The sequence below is a fragment of the Oncorhynchus keta genome, chromosome 3 (assembly GCF_023373465.1).
Source record: "Oncorhynchus keta strain PuntledgeMale-10-30-2019 chromosome 3, Oket_V2, whole genome shotgun sequence".
Classification (NCBI taxonomy): domain Eukaryota; kingdom Metazoa; phylum Chordata; class Actinopteri; order Salmoniformes; family Salmonidae; genus Oncorhynchus; species Oncorhynchus keta.
Genome location: NC_068423.1, coordinates 6,329,965 through 6,337,406, shown reverse-complemented (window position 1 = coordinate 6,337,406; position 7,442 = coordinate 6,329,965).

The window sequence follows — 7,442 nt, the reverse complement described above, 5'->3', positions numbered from 1 at the left end:
TCTGTGTCTGCCCTTTTCTATGGCTAGGGGCTGTGTTCACAGTCTGTCCTTTCTCAAATGTTTTTACAACGTTTTGTCATGATGTACTGTCAATTTAAGGACAGATAGCGCTGCATTTTGCTTTGTGTGTGTGTTTTTTTTACCCAATAGGTGATATAGTTTTGTTTTGACTGTGTTGTCATTTGTTTTATTCTAATTGATTGGATGTTCTGGTCCTGAGGCTTCAGTGTGTTAGTAGAACAGGTTTGTGAACTCAGGCCCAGGACAAGCTGGAATAGGGGACTCTTTGCTCAGCTCTTGGCATTACAGCGCTTGGTAATATAATAGGGGATCACTGTATTTCAGTGTTTCAAGTTTTAATGTCACATGTACAGTGAATTGCATTTCTGCCAGCTCAAACCTCAACAATGCAGTAATCAATAACAATGTAATACTAAAAATAGCAAAGTAGAACAAAAACATACAATATATAAAAACAAATAAGAGCACGATAAAGTAAGCATACTATATACAGCAGAGGAAGCTGGTGGGAGGCGCTATGGGAGGACAGGCTCATTGTAATGGCAGAAATGGATTGAATTGAACAAATGGATTGGATTGAAATGGATTGAGTCAAACTAGTTGTTTCCATGTGTTTGATGTGTTGGTACCATTCCATAGATTTCATTCCAGCAGTTACAATGAGCCTGTCCTCCTACCAGCCTCCTCTGATATACAGGGTCAGTTCCAGTAACCTATTTTTAATGTGCAGGGATACTGGATAGATAGAGGTAGATATGTATACGGGTAAGGTGACTAGGCATCAGGATATATGATAAACAGAGTAGCAGCAGCGTATATGCTGATTGTATGTGTGGGTGTGCATGTGTGTAGAGTCAGTATAAATGTACTGTACAGTGTATGCATATAATGTGTGTGTGTGTGAGAAATTAGTGAGTGTTTGTATGTGTGTTGGAGTGTCAGTGTGCATAAAGACAATAAGAAAAAAGTCTGTGGAGTCAGTTTGTTTGCTATTTAATTAGCAGCATGGGGATAGAGGTGGTTTTCCAAAACTCTATGCTCAGCTTGAAGGAGGACAACATCGTGGAATCATACTTGGTGACAGTGGGTATGCACAGGCCAACTTCTTGTTCACCCTTTGTCTTCCTGCAATAGGACCTGAGCAACAACGGTCCAACCAAGCTCATTTCCACGCCAGAGGTGTAGTGGAGTGCATGTTTATTGCATGGAAGAGTCGTTTCCAGTGTCTCAGAAACACATTTCAACCAAGAAGATTGTCATCATTGCAACAGCAATGCGTCACAACTACCTCAAACAGCATGGCTGCCCAGATCTTCGCATTGAAAATGAGGATGACCCAGATGTTGCCATGGTTGAGGCAGACAATGATAGAAATGGACTAGCCTCGCAGAGATGCTTTTGCTATGCAGCACTTCTCACAACAAAGAAAGCTCAAGTGATTGACGCAAACAATAGCCGTGGATTCTTAACAAAGAGGTTTGATTGAAGCAAACAGCCATGGATTGGTAATCAAAGAGGTTTCATTCACAAATGGAAATATTGTGACCCCAAACTGGTGCTGGTTTGAGAAGAACATTGGTACTGCTGCCGCTTCATGTTTCCCTCCGCCTTCATAGCCGACTCAACAGGAAGGATTTACATGCATGCTCTTCTTATAAATACATTAGTTTGTGCTCATGAAATTCCATTGGCAGTTTCTCATGCATGCTCAGCCTCCGTCTTTATCCTCCGGCCTGGGTTAGCGCACAATGTTCCCTCCTGGCTGCTGCAGATGTAGCAAGTGGACCTTCATCCTGTCTTGTCCCCTCCAAGCTATGGTGATCATTTGCCTTTCGAACATTATTACATTGCTTCGTTAGAGAACATTACATACATTTGTATAATGGGAGTGCACGAGATGACTGACAACATTGCATATTCCCTGCAATCTGGGGATGGCACGTGTTGACAGAAGGTGTCCTACCAAATGAGGATTGGAACAGTCCCCAATCTGAACTGGGTGGTGGTTCATTTCTTTACTATCAAATGAGGAGAGACAAACTTATCACACAAGTCAGAGCTTTACTTAAACTAAATCTTTATTAGTGAGAGCTGAGCAATAGCGATGGCTGGTCGACGAATCAAAAGGTCTTTTATAGCTAAGATACACCCCTTTCAACCTACATGATGAACAACAGATATATAGAATGGGTCACAAGGTTAAGATCTGTATGAAAGAGACCTATAATTCACAGCAGACAGTATCTGCTGTAAAAACAGTCATCTTTGTGTACAGACCAGGGTCTGACCCTGGGGTCATCTCTCCCCGGTACCATATAGAACAGAAACATTAACTGGAATGCGGTCTCTTTTGGTTTTATCACCCACAAGACAATGTAAATCCTCAGTAGAACACACACACACAATAGTTATACGAATACTCTATTCTGTTGCATAAAACAACCATTTGATGCAATAAAAGTATTAGAACATAATCTTGCAATTATCCACCATAACTGTCAAAATGGTCATCGGGGATACCATCCAGGGGTTGCTGGCTATCAATGATAATAATAAATAATAATATATGCCATTTAGCAGACGCTTTTATCCAAAGCGACTTACAGTCATGTGTGCAAACATTCTACGTGATCCCGGTCAACAAGTCCCCCAGTTCATCTGTCTCTGGCCTTAATGGGGTCTGCCACCTGTCTTGTTCAGCAGTCTTCTGGCTTGGGGGTAGAAGTTGTTAAAAGGAGCCTTTTGGTCCTGAACTTGGCGCTCCGGTATCACTTGCCCTGTGGTAGCAGAGAGAGCAGTATCACTTGGGTACATTTTACATTTATATTTAAGTCATTTAGCAGACGCTCTTATCCAGAGCGACTTACAAATTGGTGCATTCACCTTATGACATCCAGTGGAACAGCCACTTTACAATAGTGCATCTAAATCTTTTAAGGGGGGTGAGAAGGATTACTTTATCCTATCCTAGGTATTCCTTAAAGAGGTGGGGTTTCAGGTGTCTCCGGAAGGTGGTGATTGACTCCGCTGTCCTGGCGTCGTGAGGGAGTGTGTTCCACCATTGGGGAGCCAGAGCAGCGAACAGTTTTGACTGGGCTGAGCGGGAACTGTACTTCCTCAGTGGTAGGGAGGCGAGCAGGCCAGAGGTGGATGAACGCAGTGCCCTTGTTTGGGTGTAGGGCCTGATCAGAGCCTGGAGGTACTGAGGTGCCGTTCCCCTCACAGCTCCGTAGGCAAGCACCATGGTCTTGTAGCGGATGCGAGCTTCAACTGGAAGCCAGTGGAGAGAGCGGAGGAGCGGGGTGACGTGAGAGAACTTGGGAAGGTTGAACACCAGACGGGCTGCGGCGTTCTGGATGAGTTGTAGGGGTTTAATGGCACAGGCAGGGAGCCCAGCCAACAGCGAGTTGCAGTAATCCAGACGGGAGATGACAAGTGCCTGGATTAGGACCTGCGCCGCTTCCTGTGTGAGGCAGGGTCGTACTCTGCGGATGTTGTAGAGCATGAACCTACAGGAACGGGCCACCGCCTTGATGTTAGTTGAGAACGACAGGGTGTTGTCCAGGATCACGCCAAGGTTCTTAGCGCTCTGGGAGGAGGACACAATGGAGTTGTCAACCGTGATGGCGAGATCATGGAACGGGCAGTCCTTCCCGGGAGGAAGAGCAGCTCCGTCTTGCCGAGGTTCAGCTTGAGGTGGTGATCCGTCATCCACACTGATATGTCTGCCAGACATGCAGAGATGCGATTCGCCACCTGGTCATCAGAAGGGGGAAAGGAGAAGATTAATTGTGTGTCGTCTGCATAGCAATGATAGGAGAGACCATGTGAGGTTATGACAGAGCCAAGTGACTTGGTGTATAGCGAGAATAGGAGAGGGCCTAGAACAGAGCCCTGGGGGACACCAGTGGTGAGAGCACTTGGGTGACTGGAGTCTTTGACAATTTTTTGTGCTTTCCTCTGACACGCCTAGTATATAGGTCCTGGATGGCAGGAATGGCAGGAAGCTTGGCCCCAATTGATGTACTGGGCCGTACGCACTACCCTGTAGCGCCTTTCAGATGCCGAGCAGTTAACATACCAGGCAGCTGTAAAACTTTTTGAGGATGTAGGGACCAATGCCATTTTTTTTTTGTCTCCTGAGGGGAAAAGGTGTTGTCGTGCCCTCTTCACAACTGTCTTGTTGTGTTTGGACCATGATAGTTTGTTGGTGATGTGGACACCAAGGTACTTGAAACTCTGGACCCACTCCACTACAGCCCGTCAATGTGAATGGTGGGCTAGTCGGCCCGTCTTTTCCTGTAGTCAACGATCAACTCCTTTGACTTGCTCACATTGAGGGAGAGGTTGTTGTCCTGGAACCACACTGCTAGGTCTCTGACCGTCTCCGTTTAGGCTGTCTCATTGTTGTCAGTGATCAGGCCTACCACTGTTGTGTCATCATCAAACTTAATGATGGTGTTGGAGTCATGTAGTCATGTTTGGCCACGCAGTCATGGATGAAAAGGGAGTACAGGAGGGGACTGAGCACACAACCCTGATAGGCCCCAGTGTTGAGGATCAGCTTTGCAGATGCGTTGTTGCCTACCCTTACTACCTGGGGTGGCCCCTCAGGAAGTCCAGGATCCAATTGCAGAGGGAGGTGTTTAGTCCCATGTGAGCCATGACCAGCCTTTCAAAGCACTTCATGGTTACCGACGTGAGTGCTACGGGGCTGTAATCAATTTACAGAAATACTCATTATAAATGTTGAATGAAAATACAAGTGCTATGCATGGAATTAAAGATATACTTCTCCTTAATTCAACCGCTGTGTCAGATTTTTAAAAAGCTTTACGGAAAAAGCAAACCATGCAATAATCTGAATACGGCGCTCAGACAAAAAAATACATATATCCGCCATGTTGGAGTCAACAGAAGTCAGAAATAACATTATAAATATTCACTTACCTTTGATGATCTTCATTAGAATGCACTCCCAGGAATCCCAGTTGCACAATAAATGTTTGATTTGTTCAATAATGTCCATCATTTATGTCCAAATAGCTACTTTTGTTAGCGCGTTTGGTAAACAAATCAAAACTCACGAACAAATCAACAAATCGTGGTCCTTCTGTAGCTCAGTTGGTAGAGCATGGTGCTTGTAACGCCAGGGTAGTGGGTTCGATTCCCGGGACCACCCATACGTAGAATGTATGCACACATGACTGTAAGTCGCTTTGGATAAAAGCGTCTGCTAAATGGCATATATTATTATTATATATAACAAATCAAAACTCACGAAGCACGTTCACGAGTTGCAGACGAAATGTGAAATGCGTGTGACCAGCGCGTGACTGCTGGCAGATCTCTGACTCATTCCCCTCTCATTCAGCCCCCCTTCATAGTAGAAGCCTCAAACAAGTTTCTAAAGACGGTTGACATCTAGTGGAAGCCTTAGGAAGTGCATGATGACCAATGTCCCACTGATTTCCCACTTCCTGGTTGGATTTTTTTTTCCCAGGTTTTTGCCTGCCATATGAGTTATGTTATACTCACAGACATCATTCAAACAGTTTTAGAAACTTCAGAGTGTTTTCTATCCAAATATAGTAATGATATGCATATCTTACCTTCTGGGCCTGAGTAGCAGGCAGTTTACTCTGGGCACCTTATTCATCCAAGCTACTCAATACTGCCCCCAGCCATAAGAAGTTAAAGGTCTTGCTCACATCGGCTACCGAGTGCGTTTTCACACAGTCATCCGCTGGTGCTCTCAGGCAAGATTCTGTGTTGCTTGCCTCGAACCGAGCATAAAAGGCATTTATATTGTCTGGTAGGCTCGTGTCACTGGGCAGCTCGTGGCTGGGTTTCCCTTTGTAGTCCATAATAGTTTTCAAGCCCTGCCACATCCAACGAGCGTCAGAGCTGGTGTAGTAGGATTCAATCTTAATACTGTATTCACGCTTTGCCTGTTTGATGGTTCGTCTGAGGGCGTAGCAGGATTTTTTATAAATGTCCGAATTGGTGTCCCGCTCCTTGAAAGCGGCAGCTTTAGCATTTAGCTCGATGCGGATGTTGCCGGTAATCCATGGCTTCTGGTTGGGTTATGTACGTACGTTCACTGTGGGGACGACGTCGTTGATGCACTTATTGATGAAGCCGATGACTGAGGTGATATATTCCTCAATGCCATTGGATGAATCCCGGAACATATTCCAGTCTGTGCTAGCAAAACAGTCCTGTAGTGTAGCATCTGCGTCATCTGACCACGTCCGTATTGAGAGAGAGTCACTGGTACTGCTTGTAAGCATGAATCAGGAGGATAGAATTATGGTCAGATTTGCCAAATGGAGGGCGAGGGAGAGCTTTGGATGCATCTCTGTTCGTGGAGTAAAGGTAATCTATTTTTTTTCCCTCTGGTTGCACATGGAAAATCCCGACAGCTCTATATTATCTGTGTCGTCGTTCAGCCACGACACGGTAAAACATAAGATATTACAATTTTTAATAACCCGTTGGTAGGATAATCTTGATCGTAACTCATCCATTTTGTTTTCCAATGATTTCACGTTGACCAATAGAACAGATGGCAGTGGGGGTTTACTCACTCGCCTTCAAATTCTCAGAAGGCAGCCCGAACTCCACCCCCTTTTTCTCTGTCATTTCTTCACACAAATGACGGGGATTTGGGCCTGTTCCTGAGAAAGCAGTACAGTATATACTTCATGTTGGACTTGTTAAAGAAAAAAATCTTTGTCCAGTTTGAAGTGAGTAATATTTTTTCTGATGTCCAGAAGTTATTTTCGGCCATAAGAGACGGTAGCAGCACCATTATGTACAAAATAAGTAAAAAAGAAGTTTCAAACAATGCGAAAAAACTAGAACAGTTGGTTAGAAGCACATAAAACGGCAACCATCCCCTCTGGCGCCATTCTGTCACGGGGCTCGTCTGCTACAAATGGTTGTCCAGACATTATGTTTCTTGTTTTCTGTTGATGACTCATGCTGTTTTTCTCAATAATTGGGTGTTTTTACACAATTCGCTTTCATATGCTTTTTTTCAAATTCACAGAAATGATTTGAATGTTTTCCTTTACCTCTGTCAATTTTTTGGTTTAGGTGACTTGCTCCAATTCCACAAAATGCTTATGTTTAAGTGTCCCATCCCTGGTTTTTGAAGCATCCTCAGGTCAGCACCTAGGGCACATCGTTATCTATTTAGGATTCACAAAGATTAACTTTACCTTAGTCTGGGGCTACCCTAGTCTAGACCTAATTAATCTGAAGTTAAGCAACATTTTAGAAAGCCATTTAAAAAAAATCTGGATTAATTTAAGTATAATTAGCCTCGTCCTGATTTTAAATTCAACTCAGTACACAAAACCACTCCTATATGTTTGGTACCAGTTGAGAACTTTGGTCTAATTCCCTGAGATATG